This window comes from Uranotaenia lowii, chromosome 2 (assembly GCF_029784155.1).
Source record: "Uranotaenia lowii strain MFRU-FL chromosome 2, ASM2978415v1, whole genome shotgun sequence".
In the NCBI taxonomy this organism is placed as follows: Eukaryota; Metazoa; Arthropoda; class Insecta; order Diptera; family Culicidae; genus Uranotaenia; species Uranotaenia lowii.
This window is the reverse complement of record NC_073692.1, coordinates 429,350,331-429,373,225: the sequence shown is the minus strand read 5'-3', so window position 1 is coordinate 429,373,225 and position 22,895 is coordinate 429,350,331. Positions and strand designations below refer to the sequence as shown.

The 22,895-nt window shown below is 31.9% G+C and overlaps 1 protein-coding gene across 4 annotated transcripts in view; it reads left to right on the top strand.

Moving 5' to 3' along the window:
• The first annotated feature begins 155 nt into the window (after nt 1-155).
• The window catches only part of LOC129743854 (putative polypeptide N-acetylgalactosaminyltransferase 9), a 207,745-nt gene continuing 185,005 nt past the window's right edge, over nt 156-22,895 (top strand). For 2 of the 4 annotated variants that reach the window (XM_055736060.1, XM_055736059.1), the window contains exons 1-2: nt 156-325; nt 1,607-2,024. The gene's annotated coding sequence lies outside the window, so the exon portion shown is untranslated. The remainder of the gene's footprint in view (nt 326-1,606; nt 2,025-22,895) is intronic. The other 2 variants (XM_055736063.1, XM_055736062.1) reach the window with 2 other exon arrangements.

The window sequence follows — 22,895 nt, the reverse complement described above, 5'->3', positions numbered from 1 at the left end:
TCCGTCAGCATATCACGGATGATGCTCCGAATCCCCGACCTTCCAATTTGTTCCGTAAAAAAGGCAGAAGCAGCACCAATGATGGTAATTCTCTTCACTGACTGTTGGATTGGGTTGGTTTGGTTGGTGTATTCCCCGAGTCCAATAACTGTTGACGGCAGTCGCTCGCTATCGTTCGGGTTCTCTACACGGTCTCTTGTGCGCTCATCGGCTCGGCTCTTCCGCGCGGCTAACGGGGGTGGCCGCTTCAGTGTGTCTGCTTTGCAACATTTGAAATAGTTTTCTTTTGGAGATTTTTCTGAGCTCCCGTCCGTGGAAGATCAAAGTAAGCCACCTAGTTGGGGGTTTTTACTTGTTTTGGGTGTTTTTGGGTGATCAACTCATCGAAGAAGGCGAGGCACAGCCTACTGAGAATGATCTAGCAGGAAATCTTCTACAGTTGAATGCAGTAGAATTTCAATCAGAAGCTACTGTATTACTGTTTTGTGTGTTGTGTTGGGGTTTGGGGAAGGAATAAATAAAAAGAAATCTCAGATACAGAAGAACAGCAAGTGTTTGTCTGGGGAAGAAGAACAGGAATCAATCGCGCGAGGTGCTTGCTTACCTGTTTGGCGATGGTGGTCACGTATGGGTGTAACATTTCTCCGGACTTTTTTTTAAGTGCAAACTTTAGTAGTCTACGCTGTCTGGCTGGTTGGTCGGGTTTTCTTTTTGCCTCTGTTACCCTACTTCCACTAGGAAAGTTTAATCATCCGACAATGGAACTCCTAAAAATCAGGTTTTGTTCGATCTTTGCGTTACCTCTTTTCTCATCTTTCTCGTCGTTTCTTTAATCCTGAGACCCGACTTGGAAATTGTGTGTGTTGTTTTATCTCAACACACCACTCTCGGTTTACATTCTTTGTTTACCTTTGCAATCACGCAAGAAGAGCTTGGATTTACACTGTGAACCATTCGATGGTCTTCTGTTCGTGGCCAGTCGTAATGTCCCCTCATTGGATGCGTTTATTATTTTTTCCACATCCATTCCAAAAAAGAAAGTAAACATAACTTAAAAATTAAATGCGGATGCTAATGACAGACTCCGTTAATTTGTCCCATCGTCAGCTTCCAGTTTAAACGAGGCTCCGTTTTTGTCTTAAATCTATGCCAAGGTGTCCATCGTTTGGCTCGGTAAAAATAACTTGTATTGCTCAATATACGGGTTATTGGACTCATTTTTGTGGTCTGTTTTAGTTTTGGTTTTTCTCTATCGGGTACAGGCATATTATTAAACGCTTTTGTGTGAGTGCTTATGTTGGTGGACTCAGGTGTCATCCTTTTGCACCATCAGAGGAGGCTCTTGAACAGAGTAACGGCAGAGAGCAATCTCAGTAAGCGGAAAATTGGCAGCATTGACGCAATGGATTTGTTTCAGCGAAACGTCAAAGCTACCCAATTGACCACTTGCCACAGACAATAAAAATATGTTTTCAATGATGAATTCGTTCCTAATTTTCGTCAGATTCCAGCTGTGTTTATCGGAGAAATCGTGAGAGAGCACAATTTATCCCGAAAACGGAGAAAAATTGTTTGATATCGATTTTCTGTTTCTTCACACCGCTAGCAACCTACGTTTGTGATATAAAAAGAAAAACAGCACCGATTGGAGTGAGTTGGCACCGTATGTGAGTGGAAAATAAGCCAGGTGGACAGAAAAGCACCGCATACACAGTTCATATCAACATAGTAGAAACGCACGTATCTAGGAAGGTTCATATCATTCTACAAACAAAGAGAACGGATAAAATCAACTCCAAAAAACTTCTAGTTAGCGAGAGAAAGAGCTGGTGTAATAGCAACGAGAGCAAACTAGGAAAAGAAATAAGAAAACAAATCAAAACATAAGGCAGCCAAAAAGCGTGTGTGCAGTGTGTCGAAATTAAATAAGTGGTGTGGTGTGACCAGAAACAAATAGGCCGAGAGTTTTCATCGGATGTCAACTTAGTTCCCGTGATTGGACACCGAATAAAACAACAAACGAGGTAGGTGAAAGTTGAACAAGAGTTTGCAAAAATTAAAAATCATTTCAACGCTTACTTTGATGATTAACTTCCATTTTCATGCACACTTTTAAAATCAAAGGTGTCAGAATTGATCCCTGGGGAACTTTCGGCTCACTTACTTAGAACACATTGAAGCATGTTGTACTTGTCATTTACATACCAAATAGACTCGTTAACATGTAAATTTGAACAATTTCAACCGTTTATGGTAAACGCCCCAGCTTTTGATCTCAACCCCAAGGGATGAACAGCACATTCATTGTTCGAAATAGCTCGTTAAAACAAATCACATCCTCATGAGTTGGTTGCAAATTAATGCAGTAGTTGCTATCTTTTGAATTTTGATCATGATTAAAATCAAATGAAAACCGGAAGGTGCGGGGAATAAATGAAAAAAAAAAAAAAAATTAACCCAATGTAAATCACCTTTGGATTAACGCATGAGGAAAGTTTTGCGTTGCAATTTTTAATGATTTTTTTTACGATTATTATTCATACCTGCACCTATTGGATCCACCTGTTCAGTTGATGAATTATTGATAAAGTTTTAAATTTCATGATGAGATCAAAAACAAAAAAGCAATGTATGTTCCGTTTCGGAACTATTTCAGACATTTATCGAACAAAAAAAGTTTTAAATATTGATAAGGATGGTATATCAGGTTGATTTCTGTTCAAAATTTGTTTTATGAATCCCAATTTCTTGAAATGTTTGTTCGATATAGAGAGATATGAAGATGAAGTTAGAAGCTTAAAGAGTTATAATAACTAAATCTTTTCTCATGTTCTTTGTTACTGAACCGGTTTGTTTATCCCAACATCATAGGTGTAGGATACAGATGAACAATAGCGGAACTGAATAGTTTAAAATAATTGTTAAACATTTTGATCGATATATACATCGAAATGAATTATTCTAGTTGAGTGTGTAAAACGTTTTCCAAGTGGTTGTCGGGAAGATGCCTTAGGAGAATCCGCCAATGGCCTTAGTGAATCCGACAATAAGGAGGTGCCATGATAGGTTCATTACCATAGATGTCCGTGTTTGAGCAAACCATTTAAGACTTTTGACGAATTCAGGAATCCCTTTTTTATGAAGAGATAAATCTCAGTAATTTATGTTGGTTACTTAATTTATCGGCCTTACCGGTGAAAAGTGATGTCTGTCTTAGTAAGAACATCAAAATCATTTTTTAAAGAAAAAAAGTTGTTGAACAATTTTTTTTAGTAATTCTGAGACTCTTGGGATTTTTTTTAGTTTAGATTAAAGTCTCTTAGCCAGTTTATTCAAATTGAAATCATTCTACTGCGGCTGCGATTCCTATACCCATTATAAATAAAAATAATCTTTCGTTAAAAGAGTAAAGTTTTCTTGAACTATTTTGAATTACTTTTTAGGAGGTGTGAATTAATCACTCAATGACAAACACTCCATATTCATGGGAATGCGGCAAAACTTTTTTAACCATCCTCTGATGAAATAATTGAAGCAGAAGAACTTTTTTTGTCTCAATTAGTATCATATTTTTAGATTGAATTGTTTTTTTTTTATTACTTGAAATGATTAGGACAGTCAATCGAAAACGCTCACCGAAGAAGGTAGTAAGTTGCTATCGAAATACCGGTATATGAACTTTTCATTTACCGTGGTAGAATTAAAAGGAATCTCTCGATTGCTTTGATGAAACTCTTGGAGGTAAACAGCTGTAGTCATTGTGCCAGCAAACATTTTTGTAGCTATATTCTTATGCTGTTTTGATATACGCTCATATACATTAAAGAAAGATCGTGTAAAAGTTGAGAAAACAGCAATTACCTACCAAAAGAGAGGCAATATACATTCATAAATTTCATTTATACGACGAAAACTACACCAATTGGGCGTTATCCGACACCTTATTCGTACCTATTGGAAGTAGAGTTACCAACTGTTTTTCAAAAAAAATCTGAAAAATATAGAAAAAAATGTCAGGAAAATTCTTTTTTGTAAGTCAACTTTTTTTTGAAAGTTGGCGATAATATACTGCGATATTTATGTCACTATCAATTATATGGGCCTCAATGTGCTGTCCTCAACGCCCTGTTTCACATATATTTTCGCAGAATGTCACTCTCAAAAAATCCCTTCATACTTCCTAAATCTTAATTCTCATCACTCTGTACCATAACAAAATTTTGAATTATTTTTATTTTGTTGATAAACCATGGTTTTGTTGATAAACCATCTGGAAGAAATGACAAAAGTCTGGAAGTCTGGAAAACTGACAAAATATCGGGTGGAAGACCAAAAAGTCTTGAAATCCAGACAAAATCTGGAAGGTTGACATAACTGATTGGAAAAATGCAAGAGAGCTCAAAATTTTGATTTCATAGCCTACAAAACGTTGCCGGCGACAATATTTTCCAATGCTTTCTCCAGGGTCAATATCATTCAATTCCCAACTGATTTTTAATCATTTGGATTCTCTGCTGGTTGCAGGAGAGAACATGACGATGATTTTCACACATGAAATCATTTTAAACTTTGTATCATATCCGATTTAAACTGACTTCAGACGCCATTTTATACGATCTTTTTACTATGCAGTTGGAATTGCGATTCGGAGCACCATTACAAACGACTTAAGTTATCATTTCTGATACGATTTAATGTTTGATGGGGTGCTGGGTGTTTTCATGGCCGAAAAGTGACAGCTAAGATCATCTGTCAATATTTTGACTGCTGTCAACGTGGTAGCTTGTTGACAACCTGGTAGTGTTTATTACCGAAATGCCGGTAGATTTTAACCGAAAACTTTATTCCGAAAACCGCTAGAGTTTACCAAAATAGTTGAAATTACAGCCGAAATACATGTAATTATAACTGAAATATCTATCACTTTTACCGAAACATCGCGATTTTTTTATCGGAACAACCGGTTGATTTTATCGAATTAACTGTAATTATTATCGAAATACTATAATATTTACCGGAAATTACGTCATCTGAGCATTTATTTTATTTATTTTAATGCCAGTCCCGACTTAAACTGCATCACGGGAAAAACGCTTTAGAAAAAAAACCTAGTTGACCGATCCTTTTCAAATTTTCAGGCAACAAAATATTAGGAATCAGTGAGCATATTTACTTCATTCTAATTAAATACCATATCCATACAATCGCTTTTTCAGCCTTACACTGTTCATTAAATTCTGTACACATTTTGCTACAGCTTCTTCTTTACAAAAAAAAACTTTTTATTAATTTCTTCCTCAGGATTGGACCACTTGAGATGTTTAAGTAGTGTTTACCTAAAAAAAACCCATTATTTTTCGATAGGCTTTGATCATTGCTAAATTAACCCAGACATTGGCAAACAAATGCAGTTAACACGGTGGCCAGTAATTTGCATGTTTTAACTAAAACATTAAAATTAGAATTATGATAAAGATTGGTTTTTGAATATTAAAACTCGCCGAAAATAGTTTATAGAATCCAAGAGCAATCTCATATATAAGAAACTCAGAAATGTTTTGTTAAATTTGTGAGTTTTTTTTACTCTAAAACTAAAAGATTACGTAATAAATATTTTGAAAACAAGTTGTGGATGAATTCCTGCAATAAAATACATATTACAATACTACTATGTTATTTGTTCGAGAAAACTTATGAGAACGTTAGCTTTTCTTCTTTAAATTTTGGAAACTAGAATAAAACAGAAACACCAAAAAAATATTTATACAAATATTTTTTTTGCTTATAAACTAAAATTATCAACTTGTGTTTTCTGATTCTAAAGTTCTTCATATTTAGATTCCTACAAAAAAAAAAACGAATTTTAAGAAGAGTATTGATAAAGTCCCACAATAGACACCGTAGTGTCTTGAGAGAGTCTTAGAAGAGGCTTAAACTATGGCTCAAAAGAGTTTGAAAATGGTTTGAAAACAACATTTTTGATGATTTCTGATTCAAAAGAAAGTCAAAGAAATCTTCAAAAAATGGACTCAAATGATTTTCAGTCGTCTCTGGGAAAGTTCTCAAAGAGTCTCAAAAATTCCTTAAAGAGTCTCAGAACAATGTAAAAGTTAACCTAAAGTGTCTCAAGAGTCTCAAAAAAACTGTAAAAGAGTCTCAAAAGAGTTTTGAATCCGCCTCACAACAGTCAGAAAAATCTCTAAACAAACTTTAAAAAAGTTAAGAGAGTTTTCAAACTATAGTCTCATAAAAGTCTTAAGGTGTCTAAAGGTCTAACAAACTCAAAAGTGTCCAAAATATTGCCAAAAGAAACTCAAAAGAGTCTCAAAAAGGGCTCCTGAGAGCCATGAATTTCTCACAGAGAGTCTTAACAAGTTCTTAACAAGACATATTTATAAACAGTCCCAGATCAATCTCACGAGTCCTCAATGAGTTTGAAAAAAGGTCTAAAGTTTCTTAAGAGTCCTGAAAAATTGAGCCGTTTCAAATAAAGATTTACAAAAAAAAGAGTCCTGAAAAAGTTCCATAAGAGTTATTTTTCAATTGAACTATTTTGCATTTCTGATTTCGAATTGAATTTTTTTTTCTCTTGTCTTAATGTTTGTTTACAAACTTTAATTTGATATTCATTCTTGTAATATTAATTTAATATAAAAAAATGCTTCTCGTCAAAGTTAATTATGTTTATTTTGATTTGGTATTCATACCCATTTTTAATTTTCTGAAAATTAAGGCAATTTGTATCAGGTTTTCCACATGCTAGGGCTTATTTGTTGGTTTAGCTCAGTTTTAAGTAGGTATAAATTTGAGAGAAATAATCAATATCTAATATTGACTTAAAAGAGCCATAATTTCCCATCCAAAGAGTCGTATGTGGCTCGCGAGCCGCTGGTTGCCGACCACTGGTTTAGGTAATAAAATTGGATATCAAATACATCTTCAAAAATACTCTACCATCGTTAGTTTAAAAAATTCTTAAATGAAATTGAGACACGATTCAAAAGTCTCATATAAACTTCGAGTAAATTAAAGTTGTTTTGTGAATTGATTTATGAAATGAATATAAATCTCTTACACAGAGCTTCAATACATGTTTGAAAAATTCAGAGATTTTCTATCAAATCTTGTATTTCATGTTTAAAATTTTATGGCCGAATATTCTGCCCTGAATCGTAGAATTATTAAAACTCTGTACAGATTTTACTGGAACTCAAGTTCTAAGTTTTTAATTTTAACATGAATTCAAGATGATTTGGTTTATTTTCAAGGAATTCAAATCACAGCGACATGTTATTATTCCTACAAGATGTTTTGGAGCTGAATTTTGACTTTTTATACTGATTATGAATCATAAGTACAATGTCAACGTTTTTCGAAATAGATTTTTATTTTTGAGTCTGTATATGACCCATTCCAGCGTGACGTCACAACGTTTGCAAAACAATTTTTTGGTATATTGTATGTAAGTTTTACAGGTCATATCGCACATTGTTGAAAATCGTACATTATAAGGTCAAAATTTAATTCTCTACAATTTGAAACCAAAAGTTTTTGTATTGAATAAAAAGTTAACAAAATATAAGCAAAAGGAATCGTGACGTCACAACGCGCCTCTTTTTCCACTTTTCAGTTTTTTTTACAGCGCCGCATTTTTCTGCTCTTCAATTTGATCAAATTTTATGAAAATTTCAGGAAAGTATCGATTCATTACAACCAACAAATCGCTGTTATTGATTTTTTCAAATTTTGATTTCAATTCATTTAAGAGCGATTCAGTTTCGTGACGTCACAATGCACCATTTTTTTTTAAGCAGGGTTTTGCAAAGCGTTGTGACGTCACGAAATTTTATGGTTAGCTACATGAAATAAATCAAAGCATAATCTTAAAATGAATGCTTAATTTACTTAAAATGCTTAAAAACTTAATAAATAATTATTTTAAGAGGAGAAATCACCGTGAATTTGTTTTATGAAATGAATTTGCGGCTTTATCGGTGAGAATTAAAGAGTTGAAATGAAAGACGGATAGAAGAACAGAAGAAAATTCTAAGGTGGTGAAAAGAGCGAAGAGCATTTGAAATAGAAGCTTGACCACATGCTAAATTCTTTGTCCCACATCAATTAACTGTATTGAAGAAGTAGTACCCAATAGAGAAGGCACCGTTGACCGTATGCGACAACTCAATCCAGTTGGAACATCCGCACAAAACGAAAATAAGAAATCTACCTAGCCATCGATGGAACGATATCGCACAATAGAAGACTTAACAGAGCAACCACATGCTAAATTTTTTGTCCGTTCGGCACATGTGCACACTCACATGGCGGTCGAACCATCCATAATTAACTGTATCGAAAAATGTAGTGCCTTCTCTATTGGGTACTACTTCTTCAATACAGTTAATTGATGTGGGACAAAGAATTTAGCATGTGGTCAAGCTTCTATTTCAAATGCTCTTCGCTCTTTTCACCACCTTAGAATTTTCTTCTGTTCTTCTATCCGTCTTTCATTTCAACTCTTTAATTCTCACCGATAAAGCCGCAAATTCATTTCATTAATAAATAATGTGATTTGGTGATGAAATCGATCCATTTATTCCCAAAAATTAAAAGGAATTAAATCTCAAAGGCCCATATAAGCAGATAAGGTTTACAACACTGTTAACATCCATTTCATTCGAAGTTTTTTTTGTGCGATCATGTGAATATTATTTAGGACAAAACTTAAACTAGAAAATATTTATTCGTAAAAGCAATGAAATGTGTTTCTGAATCTTTTTAATCTTCAATTGCAAAGGAAAGGAAAAATAAATAATAATTTCAAAGCCTTCGATCTTGTCAAAGATAGTTAATCGTCACTAGAGTGCCTAAATCAGCCATCTAATAAAAATCTTATAAGTTGCAAGCTTAAATAGATCTTAGGCCTAACACAAAATCCAGTGCCAAATTTGGGGATTGGCCCAAGGAAATAGAGGGCACAATGAGCCTAAAATTTGTATGGAATTAGGAGAAATTGGGTTTGGAAAGACATGAAAACCAAGTTATGCACCAATTTCTGAAGTCCCTATCGGCTGATTTGTTTTAATTATAGTCATTCACAAAACTTTCATTATGACAAATAGTTTATCTTAAGATCCCATTTTAAAAATGGTTTAGTTAAAAAGGTTTTTGAGTTTCAAAAATTAGCTTTCGATGGGTCAAATACAAAAAATACCTGAATGATCGTTAATCGACGCTTATTTTGAACGTTATAGCTGTATTATGATAACTCTAATCGAAACGCGTTCCTCAGATGAAATATTGTCATAATCAAAGCTTTAAAATACTCAAATTAAAAGAAAAATTGGTTGATAAATATCTAAATTATTGACGAAAAACAGTTTTTTTTATCATGCCGAACAAAATCTACATAATTCCATACAAACTTCAGGTGCGTTGCGCAACCCCTTTCCTTAGAATAATCTGGCCCAAATTTTGCAGACCTTGTGCTAGTACATATTTGAATTTATTTAATTTTGTAATTCAGTTCAAAGTCTCTTTTGTGAGATTTTATGTGAACACGGGGTTCGATTTGGATTTTCTAGTGACATTCTTTGAGGTGGAAATTTCAATAAGGGCAGTTTTTTATTAAAATAATTTAATTAATTTTATTTATTAATTTTCTATGAAAATCTTATGATTTTTTTCATGAAAAAAGTTAATCTATAAGTTTACCATGTTCAAAGAACTTTTGAATCTCATTACATTTATTTCATGGAACTTATTTTGTTTGAACATAATGCCAGAAAGAAATAGAAGCTAATTGCGGTGTTTTTCAATCTAACATACATAGATGTATGAAGAACTTGATCTTTTGCAAGATTTTTGTTCAAATCACAGATAACTACCTGATTTATGATTCACAAATATTCTTTTACAAAATCGATGATGATTTCATTTGTATGATAGTTTGTTTATTCTTGAATCAAGCGTTTTTAAGCGATGTTTTATATGTTTTATCAGAAATGTTTGAAAACAACTGAGTTTATGCAAAAAAAAATTTAGTTTTTTCAAAAACTTGATAATAGAATTCGTTTATTGAAGCACATTGTTGTGTTGAACTTGTATTGAAGAAATACTATCATAGTGTTGAAGTAAAAAGTCTTGAACGTTTTCGAAAAAAAGTAAATACATTTTCGTGACGTCACTACGCATTCTTTACCCGGGTGCAACTCACAACCTGCTAAACCGATTTTCAATCTAAAAATTGCATTAAATTCCACTCAAAAAATTTGAAGAGACCTCGAATTTTCGACAATATGTGAAATTTCTGTAAATCATAAATTTTAAAACAGTAGAATTTTCGTGACGTCACAACGCTTAAAAATAGATAGCTTTATCAACGATTCTAGAGCGTCAACTTGCAGTGACTGTTATTTATCTTATATAATGCTTAAAAGATGGCTTTTCTACCATCATTTTGCAATAATTTTTTTTGACATAGCTAGATTTTTGACAAAGTTATGTTATAAATAAAGAATATTTGCAAAAATCAATTTAATTTCATACTCAAATTTTTAAATTTCAACGTTAACATACTCAATTCTAAAAAAAGGTAGCTGAAAATCTTTTAATGAAAAATGACACTCAAGAAATAACCTTTCTAACGCTATGTAATTTATTTTTGGATAATGAAAAATAAAAATCGGTTCTCCAGTTGAGGGGTGCTTGGAATGGGTCATATATAATCTGATTGTAAATTAAAGTACCGACTCATTGAGATTTTAGCAAGCGACACAAACATTTCGGGTGCCAAAATCGATCCGCGGCAAAATCGAAAGATTTTTTCTCATATTTTTTTGTCTTGTTACTAAAAATAATCCTTTATTTTCATCATTAAGGTCGTGGTACACCGCAGATGAAAATGAAAATGAATTAATCTTTTTCACCGATAACTATAAAAAAAAACGAAATTGAGGAACTCGTGGTAAATAAGACGTCCATGTTAGAATTTTTTTGTAAAAGTCGTAAATAAAAAATCCATCCCGGGAAATTTGGCAATTTTTTTGAAAAGGGGAAAATTCTTCACAAGAAATTTATAAACAAGAACATTTAAACCAATAGTGAAGTCGTGTTTTCTTGATTAAGTGCCTCCGTAAAAGTTTACCAGGTCAAAACAGTTCCATTTTACTTCTCTTAAAAAATCGGAAAATGTATTGCTACGCGCAGTGCTACTAGATATACCGATATTCTTGTGAGTAGTTTATAAAATCTTCATAAAATTCAGTAATATCAAATATTTCCGTTTATATTGAAGCATTTTTTCCCAATTCCACATTAAAATAAACTCAACCAAAATTAAAGACTATACTGGTGAGCAACAAACGCGTTCTAGCGAGAATTTCTGAAATAAGATATGAGAAGGAATGTTGAGCTAGTATGAACAATTTGTTGAATAAAAATAAAACTCTGTTAAACTACAACTCGAAGCCTTTTTTGGGCCTAAATGGAACTTTTGAAAAAACGGACTTAAGTATGTGAATACGGCACAATGGATTTTAATGCAATGGATTTTTTTTTTTAAGAAACGCGCGATTTGATTCCAAGCACCTGTTTGAAAAGCATTTCAGAAATCATTTGAATTTTTTCTAAGCTGTTTGTAATTAAACTATAACTAACCATAAGCAAAAACAACAAAAGTGAACATATTATTGTAATTTGAAAAATAAAGGTAATTTGAAAAAAAAAAAAAAATGCAGTTACTTATGCACTTCTTAAAACCAAATAAATAGATTGCACCTGAGCTATTTTCTGAGAAAAGTTCTGAATAATGCAACGCAAACGAAAACATTTGATACTCATTGTCACATTTTTGTGCGTTCGACAACCTAGCGAGGATGTCAGCTTGAAATACCTCACGTGCTCTGGTTTGCCAACAGCAGCTAGTAGATAACCGAATTTTCAAATTACAACTGGGCAACTGGGCACGCGTCTGTTCCTCGATTAACACTTCCAGATTCTCCTCCAGTCCTGAAACGAAATCGTGCTCTATCAAATGTTTAACAACAGTCAGGTGTCACTTTTTCTTTATAATTTTGTGCCAACTCATCTGGGACCAGTTCAGACATTATTGGTTCAACTGACACTTAGATCGAGCTTCGATTCCACGAAATTCGCAAAGAAAATGGATCAACCGAAAACCGGCTTTCTGAGGCTGAGATATAGATAAAAAAAATATCGCCGCCTGCTTCGACGGAGAAAGGAACAAATCCCACCACATCTCCCATCCCAAGTCAGAATTGTGGCCAACCAGTTTTTTTTTCGCTTGCTTGCAGTTCTTCGTGCAACTTCTCAAAAAAGGCCCCGATTCGAAGATCCGCGCGAAGTATGCGGGAATACCCTTGAACGTGAATCTCGAACTGGATTTCTTCGCTGGAATGGCGATTTTTTTCTCTTAGTTTTGCTGAACTCGTTTGGGGTTTCTACGAGCAGCACCAACACAGTTCTTAAGCCACCCTGAATGCGTTCAACGACTGACTCGAAGAACCTACTTTTGCGATGCACATACAGACATCCTGGTATCGGGGGGACTTTGTTCGAGAGTTTTTGACTTTTCTGCCAATTCGAATCAGCCCCAACCAACAATACGGGCAATTATCCTAGATTTCAAAGTGTCATCGTAAAATCGTGACGATAGAACCACGGCCAGCATTCCGAGTTTATCCATTTGACATTTGAAAATGGTGTAGTGAACAACAAAAATCGAAACCTCACGAATGACGAAGCCAATTCCAATTCTATGGAGTGTTTACGAGTGTACTTTAAAAAGGCATTTGAACGAAAAGGGGAGTTCAATTTGGACCCCATCGCTAAATCGACCGGAAACTGTCGCAACATTGGCACCAATGTCACCAAAATCATCGATGGAAAACTCTTCCAAAACTGGTTGTCATCCTTCCCAGTATCATTAAACGGTAATGGAAAAAGTTAAGTAATTTTTGCTGCCGATCTTTTCTGTTCTGTCTCCCGAGGGATGAACTCGTTGAAATCTTTTTGTTTTTGTTGTTACGACTTTCCATTCCGCCGGTTCGAAAACAAGAGCACAGGAAACTCAAAAGGAAGTGAAAAATTAATTCAACAATTACGCTGGGTTTGCTTTATCTTTTCCTCAGTTCTTAAAAGCTCGTTCATTTGGTACATAATTTAGCAGTTGCTTCTGATGAAAAATTTACCTTTGTGGATTTGAAAAAGATAGCTTTTATCTTTGTTGAAATCGTTCCGATAAAAGTTTTCAAAATCCATCTGGGTTTTAAAATTACATTTTGAAAAAAAGGTTTTGAAAATGTTCAAAGTAGTACGAAATACTCTTGTAAAATTTATAGGTATTTGTTAAAGAACATATCCTGCATACATTTCACCTTTCCTCTATATCCTTCGACTTTCCCCTAGACTCTAGAGATAAGTTAAAGTTTCAAACTGGGTTTTCATATCTCTTTGCTCCTACCTTAAAAATAATCCATTGGCTGGAAAATTTATACAATTTTGCGCGCCCACTGGAAATTGAATTTCCCGAAAACAAATTGTGTTTCGCTGCTTGTCACCTGCCTGACTACACGGTGGAGGAGCAGCAAAATTTGCTATTACCTACCTACATTTTTTGTGCTGCTCCTCTTCTAAGCTCTCGTGTATACCGGTGAAGAAATATTCGCCTCGCCTGAATCACTCGCTTTTCTGCTACTCCTAACCTAACATTGAACGACCAGAAATGTGTCCGCTTCCGATTTATGTCGGAATCGTGTTATGCCTCTCTACTGGAGTAGGTACATACTCTCCGGAATATCCAGGTTTGAAGTTGGTGCTACCAAACCGGTGATTTTTTTTTTCAAAAGGGCGCAGTTATGAAATTTCCCGTAATAAAAAACATTTTATCAAATTGTATGTAGTAGGCCGTGAGATTAGTTTGCAAAGTTAAGAAACATCCTGGAGACAAAATGTCTCTATATGTCTTTATGTTAATTACAAAATTATTTTGGAATCAAGTCCTTTTTGACGAAGAACTAGTAAAGTTATTATTGCCCCGAGAAAGAGGTAGGTACTTTATCCTCTTCCATGCAATAGTGAAGCATTCCTTATTCTATTTCGGCACTCCGAGGAAGGCAGGCACTCATTCTGCTTCGAGCTCTTTTCCCCGGAATGGGAATAAAATTTTAAAGAAACACGTTTCCGAATCTATTTTTCTGCACACTGGAACTCTGCTACCAGTGTCGATTACACTAAACAAAAACGACAAAAATGACAAAAATGGCAAAAAATGACAAAAATGACAAAAATGACAAAAATGGCAAAAATGACAAAAATGACAAAAATTACAAAAATGACAAAAATGACAAAAATGACAAAAATGCCAAAATTGACAAAAATCACAAAAATGACAAAAATGACAAAAATGACAAAAATGACAAAAATGACAAAAATGACAAAAATGACAAAAATGACAAAAATGACAAAAATGACAAAAATGACAAAAATGACAAAAATGACAAAAATGACAAAAATGACAAAAATGACAAAAATGACAAAAATGACAAAAATGACAAAAATGACAAAAATGACAAAAATGACAAAAATGACAAAAATGACAAAAATGACAAAAATGACAAAAATGACAAAAATGACAAAAATGACAAAAATGACAAAAATGACAAAAATGACAAAAATGACAAAAATGACAAAAATGACAAAAATGACAAAAATGACAAAAATGACAAAAATGACAAAAATGACAAAAATGACAAAAATGACAAAAATGACAAAAATGACAAAAATGACAAAAATGACAAAAATGACAAAAATGACAAAAATGACAAAAATGACAAAAATGACAAAAATGACAAAAATGACAAAAATGACAAAAATGACAAAAATGACAAAAATGACAAAAATGACAAAAATGACAAAAATGATAAAAATGACAAAAATGACAAAAATGACAAAAATGAAAAAAATGACAAAAATGAAAAAAATTATAAAAATGACAAAAATGACAAAAATGACAAAAATGAAAAAAATGACAAAAATGACAAAAATGACAAATATGACAAAAATGACAAAAATGACAAAAATGACAAAAATGACAAAAATGACAAAAATGACAAAAATGACAAAAATGACAAAAATGACAAAAATGACAAAAATGACAAAAATGACAAAAATGACAAAAATGACAAAAATGACAAAAATGACAAAAATGACAAAAATGACAAAAATGACAAAAATGACAAAAATGACAAAAATGACAAAAATGACAAAAATGACAAAAATGACAAAAATGACAAAAATGACAAAAATGACAAAAATGACAAAAATGACAAAAATGACAAAAATGACAAAAACGACAAAAATGACAAAAATGACAAAAATGACAAAAATGACAAAAATGACAAAAATGACAAAAATGACAAAAATGACAAAAATGACAAAAATGACAAAAATGACAAAAATGACAAAAATGACAAAAATGACAAAAATGACAAAAATGACAAAAATGACAAAAATGACAAAAATGACAAAAATGACAAAAATGACAAAAATGACAAAAATGACAAAAATGACAAAAATGACAAAAATAACAAAAATGACAAAAATGACAAAAATGACAAAAATAACAAAAATGACAAAAATGACAAAAATGACAAAAATGACAAAAATGACAAAAATGACAAAAATGACAAAAATGACAAAAAATGACAAAAATGGCAAAAATGACAAAAATGACAAAAATGACAAAAATGACAAAAATGACAAAAATGACAAAAATGACAAAAATGACAAAAATGACAAAAATGACAAAAATGACAAAAATGACAAAAATGACAAAAATGACAAAAATGACAAAAATGACAAAAATGACAAAAATGACAAAAATGACAAAAATGACAAAAATGACAAAAATGACAAAAATGACAAAAATGACAAAAATGACAAAAATGACAAAAATGACAAAAATGACAAAAATGACAAAAATGACAAAAATGACAAAAATGACAAAAATGACAAAAATGACAAAAATGACAAAAATGACAAAAATGACAAAAACGACAAAAATGACAAAAATGACAAAAATGACAAAAATGACAAAAATGACAAAAATGACAAAAATGACAAAAATGACAAAAATGACAAAAATGACAAAAATGACAAAATTGACAAAATTGACAAAAATGACAAAAATGACAAAAATGACAAAAATGACAAAAATGACAAAAATGACAAAAATGACAAAAATGACAAAAATGACAAAAATGACAAAAATGACAAAAATGACAAAAATGACAAAAATGACAAAAATGACAAAAATGACAAAAATGACAAAAATGACAAAAATGACAAAAATGACAAAAATGACAAAAATGACAAAAATGACAAAAATGACAAAAATGACAAAAATGACAAAAATGACAAAAATGACAAAAATGACAAAAATGACAAAAATGACAAAAATGACAAAAATGACAAAAATGACAAAAATGACAAAAATGACAAAAATGACAAAAATGACAAAAATGACAAAAATGACAAAAATGACAAAAATGACAAAAATGACAAAAATGACAAAAATGACAAAAATGACAAAAATGACAAAAATGACAAAAATGACAAAAATGACAAAAATGACAAAAATGACAAAAATGACAAAAATGACAAAAATGACAAAAATGACAAAAATGACAAAAATGACAAAAATGACAAAAATGACAAAAATGACAAAAATGACAAAATTGACAAAAATGACAAAAATGACAAAAATGACAAAAATGACAAAAATGACAAAAATGACAAAAATGGCAAAAATGGCAAAAATGACAAAAATGACAAAAATGACAAAAATGACAAAAATGACAAAAATGACAAAAATGACAAAAATGACAAAAATGACAAAAATGACAAAAATGACAAAAATGACAAAAATGACAAAAATGACAAAAATGACAAAAGTTACAAAAATGACAAAAATGACAAAAATGACAAAAATGACAAAAATGACAAAAATGACAAAAATGACAAAAATGACAAAAATGACAAAAATGACAAAAATGACAAAAATGACAAAAATGACAAAAATGACAAAAATGACAAAAATGACAAAAATGACAAAAATGACAAAAATGACAAAAATGACAAAAGTTACAAAAATGACAAAAATGACAAAAATGACAAAAATGACAAAAATGACAAAAATGACAAAAATGACAAAAATGACAAAAATGACAAAAATGAAAAATTCAGTTCAAACGCTGACTAAACTCAGATAATAATTTGACAAAAATCAGACAAAAATCAATCCAAAATCTGAGAAAAATCGAATGAAACAGATAAAAATCATACAAAAATCAGACAAAAATCTTACAAAAATTGGACAAAAATCGGACAAAAATCAGTCATAAATCAGACAAATATCAGACAAAAATGACATAAATAAAAAAAAAATCAGACAAAAATCATTCAAAAATCTGAAAAAAATCATACAAAAATCAGACTAAAATCTGACAAAACCAGCAAAAATCTGACAAAAATGTGACAAAAATCTAACAAAAGTCTATCAAAACTCATACAAAAATCTGACAAAAATCGAATAAAAACAGATAAATCAACAAAAATCAGACAAAAATCAGACAAAAATCAGACAAAAATCAGACAAAAATCTGACAAAAATCAGACAAAAATCTGTCAAAAATGACAAAAATCAAACAAATATGAGACAAAAATCGGACAAAAATCAGATAAAAAATCAGACAAAAATAAGACAAAAATCAGACTAAAATTGGATAAAAATCAGACAAAAATTAGACAAAATCAAACAAAAATCAATCGGGAATCTGATAAAAATCTGACAAAAACCAGACAAAAATCAAAACTACATCAGACAAAAAAGAGACAGAAACTAGACAAAAATCGGACAAAAATCAGACTCAAAAATCTAACAACCATCAGTCAAAAATCAGACAAAAATCAGATAAAAATCAAACAAAAATGAGACAAAAATCAGACAAAGCTGAGATTCAAATGCGGCAAAACTGAGACAAAATTGAGACAAAAATAAGACAAAAATGAGATAAAAATGAGACAAAAATGAGATAAAAATGAGACAAAAATAAGAAAAATTTAAACAAAAATGAGAAGAAAAATGAGGCATGAATAAGACAAAAATGAGACAAAAATAGGACAAAAATGAGACAAAAATGAGACAAATATGAAATAAAAAATGAGAGAAAAATGGGACAAAAATGACACAGAAATGAGACAAAAATGAAATAAAAAATGAGAGAAAAATGGGACAAAAATGACACAGAAATGAGACAAAAATGCGACCAAAGTGAGACAAAAATGAGACAAACATGGGATAAAAATGAAACAGAAATGAGACAAAAATGTGACAAAAATGAGAAAAAAATGAAACAAAAATGAGGCATAAATAAGACAAAAATAAGACAAAAATGAGACAAAAATAAGACAAAATTGAGAAAAAAAATGAGACAAAAATGAGACAAAAATGAGATAAAAAATGAGACAAAAATGGGACAAAAATGACACAGAAATGAGACAAAAATGTGACCAAAGTGAGAAAAAAATGAGACAAAAATGGGACAAAAATGAGACAGAAATGAGACAAAAATGTGACAAAAATGAGAAAAATGTGAAACAAAAATGAGGCATAAATAAAACAAAAATAAAGCAAAAATGAGACGAAAATGAGACAAAAATGAGATAAAATTGAGACAAAAATCAGACAATTATGAGGCAAAAATGATAAAAATGACAAAAAATGTCAAAATTGTGGCAAAAATGTGACAGAAATGAGACAAATATGAGACAAATATGAAACAAATATGAGAACAGTTATGAGACAAAAATCAGACATAAAATTGGGATATAAATCAGACAAAAAATTGAGATATAAATGAGACAAAAATGAGACATAAATTAGACAAAAATGAAGCATGAATGAGACAAAAATAAAACAACCTTTTGTTGTTGATAAAAATGTGCAAAATGAGACAAAAATGAAAAAGTCGGGATATAAAACTCATCAGGAAATCCCGAATTTTCCGGGAATTCCTCCAAGAAATCGGGAATTTTTGGCTTACATGTTTTAGTGTCTCCAACATGATAAAATGGTAGACTTCACATCAGTTCTTATTGAGAAATAGCTAGTAGAAATATGAATTTTTTTCATTTCAATTTCTTTGCGGTCTTTTATATGTCAACTCCCGTTTACTATTTGATCGAAGCAATCATTGAAAACCTAAAGTTTTTCGAGGCAATCCATGACTTTGACATCAAGCACATTGAGTGAAAATTTAGTCAGTTCTATGTTAGTCTTCATACAAATCAGAACAAAATAAAAATAATTTTAAGACGTAACACTATTTCTATGTAATTCGATGTTATTTCAATAATGTGCTTAATTAGTTGATGTTCGGAATGTTGGCTTTGTACTACCTTGGCGCTTTTTCTCATTTAGGTTTGACTTTTTCTGAATTCTTGATATAAAAAATTCAGTTTCTTGTTAGTGAGATATGAAAATGCACAGAATTAGAGCCGGTTAGGGTGAAGTTTAAAAAAAATGATGTCTTCTCCAGTATGCTATGATTTTTATTTAAGTTAAAAAAAATATATTTAAATCACTTATTGAATGTCGAAGACCGTTAAATAGGGCTTTTGTGATTGTGAAGTCGGAAAAACGAGTGAAATCAAATATTGAAATTGAGTGGCCACGCTATATTTATACTTTTTTTGTATGCGCTGCAAAAATTTTGGCAGAAGAATTTAATATTTCTTTACTTAAAACCTTAAAATTTTTTATTTGTTCAAAGTTGATGTGATTGGAAAAAGAACGCGAAACAGATAATAAAAAATGCTTACTCTCATGCCGATTCCCTGATTATTATTCATCAAGTTACGTGCGATTTCGAACGATAAAAGATCAATTTTTCTGATAACATACAACTCATCCACTTTCGATGACACATAATTCATTTATCCTTCACTTCGAAAAAATTTCAAATGAAAACGACAGTAGGCGGTGATTTTTTTAAATTCAGTTGCGGAAAAAGTGTTTAAAGTCATTTAATCCCTGGCGGTATGAATAGGTACATACATAAATACAGGTGTCGGTATGTTTAATGTTAAACACCTGGACTATCCGGTGTCGACTTTATAACCAGACATCAAGGTTGCCAAAAAGAAATCTGTATTTTGCGAAAAAAAACCTTACTTCCTGTGATTTTACCCAAAAATTCTGTGATGGTTTTCTGTGATGGAAATAAATGAAAATTTGAGTCTGTTTTACATTTTACTCAATAAATATTACCAATATTGTCATGTTCTGTGATACAAAATCTGTGATGATAATGTTTTAAAAATTCTGAGAAATTTTAGATTTTTTTTATGATTTCGGCAACTTTGCCAGACACATTAGAAAATTTAGGGCGCTAAATCCAATATTCAGTAGTTTTTTTTTCTATCAGATCTTGTTTTTGAGATAAAAGGGTTAACTTTTGAAAGTAAACTTAAAATTCTTCTAAGTTTTGTTTGCACGTTTTTGCCAAAACGGTAGAATATTTTAAATAAATTGAAAATAAAGGTTTTGATTCAATGATACAGTTTTTCAAAGACCGCGAGCAATTTCGAAAACTGAAAAAAATTACAGAAGTTATCTATATCAAACACTAATAAACGTTTTTTGCAATGTCAGAAATAGTTATGTATATATATTTTTTTAATGAATTAAAAACTAGTTTTTAATCCAAAAATGAAACACTGAAAAAACTGTTCCCAGATTCCCAGATAAGTAGCGAATGCCAAAAAGATCGAAACAAAAAAAAATTGCTCCCATGTGTAATATGTAAATAAGTAATTATATTGATACTAAAAAAAGCCTAAAAATCGTTCCGTTTAATGTCAAAACTTTACCTTGTGTTATCTCGTACTTGATTTTTTTTTTCTAGAATGTGACAAACCGACAATTTGTTATTTCTTGTATCACCCCACCCACCCTCGCCTTACCCTGACAGTTATCCCCAACCATTCGGTCTTTTTGAGACATCTGCTAGTCAAACCGAACCGAGAAACAAGTAGAAGCACTTAAAATTTCTACCAGGCAGTGACAAACTAACTAGCTAATATCCACCACGATGTATCAGTGCTCTTTTCCGCACACATATTCTACTGATAACAGAATGTGTGCGATGCCTTTTTCATTACTCGTGGAAGTGCGGCTCGACGCGAAGCAAATGTACTGATGGAGGAAAAAAAAAGTCCATTGCTGTATCTTTCGGGAGCCGCCAAGCCGGACGCGTTGTCCAATATTAAAAGAAAGGGCGAAAACGCTACTTGGCTCATAAAATTTTCAGTGCCAGCCGGGCGGTTTTAATGCGTAGTTGTCGCCGGGCGTAAAGTCCTCGAAGTTTTCGTTATTTGGCACGTTCTGCTCTTACCGACGACTTCGCCCTGAAGGTGTAATTTGCAATAAATCTGCCAAGACGCTATTCCCAACACGTGGTTGGTTGCCGTTTTCAAGCAGAAGGTGTTTTTTTTTAATTCAAGTGTATTGAATTTCGAGTGAACTACCAGAGTGAGCGATCTAGCAGGCTGGAACGTGATTCGAAATGATTCATTTGTAAACACTACTGTTCCCATACCCGGTAGAAACCCGTCCAAGGCCAACTTTGTCGAAATTCGAATGCAGGAAAAATAGTCCAGTTGGGTCCAGCTAAGCATTTTTGTGCTTTTTTTCTTCTGGGGAAGGTGAGCGATTGCTACAATATGGCGAAAACCTCTGCTAATGAGAATGTGATTAGGAAAGCAAAAATAAACAACGTGTCACCTAAGTTCCAGCCACTCTTATCTGGAAGCTAGTGTTAATGATAATAAACACCATGACTAACATGTACCAATTTTGATATCGTTCTCATGTGGAGATGTGCGGTTGATTGTTAAGGGAGAACTGCCAACTTAAGTTGGTTTGTTTTCGTTCGAAGAAAATATTCAATTCCGAAGCATGATGTTTGTTGTTTCTTTAAATACTGATGGTGTATGCGCATTGAAGGTTTTAGATGTGTTGAAACATAAACAATATTTGACCTATAACATGGTTCAACCTCAACAGCAATGACTTTTATTGCTGCAATCATAATTAATATAAAAAACTATTCTACACTCTGTATTCAATTCAGGGTTTCAGCTTACTGGAATTAAATAATAAAGCAACATACTTTCCCTATCTTGGAAATGGATTTGAAATAAGAAAATCTTGTTTCTCGTATTCAGCTAATGGGTACCTCACGACAGTGACTTGGGATCAAAACTATGTATGATGTTGATAGTTTTTTCAACAACTTTCCTTTTACATTTAATCATATATTTGATTGATTCACGCCAGCTATAAATATTAAACATTGAACCAATTCAACTATAAATATAACTGACTGTTTGGTTGTGTTTATCACTCTCGGCAATTATAACCCAAAATCAAGTTGTAATGCCGCAAAATCGTATGAAATTGGCTCCCGACGAAAAAAAGTTAGGGGGGGGGGGGTTCCCAAACTTGAGAATGAAGCTCTTTCTCACACCCCAAAATCGTGAAAGCCATTCTGACGAGAAAACGAGTGTTTATCTACTGCAATATTCAAAAAGGACGTATCAAAAATTGAAAAAGAAAAAAAATCTATTATTTTTTTTTAATTCCCACTTTTTTAAGCAAATTACATACATTACCCATAATACGAATTTATAAATAGAGCCTATGAAACATTATCCTAAATTCTTTCAAGAAGTTTCCGATAATCTTTCATACTGCGAACTGATGGAATCAAAAACAGCGTATGAAATGGAGAGCATAAAAATTTCAAGAAATT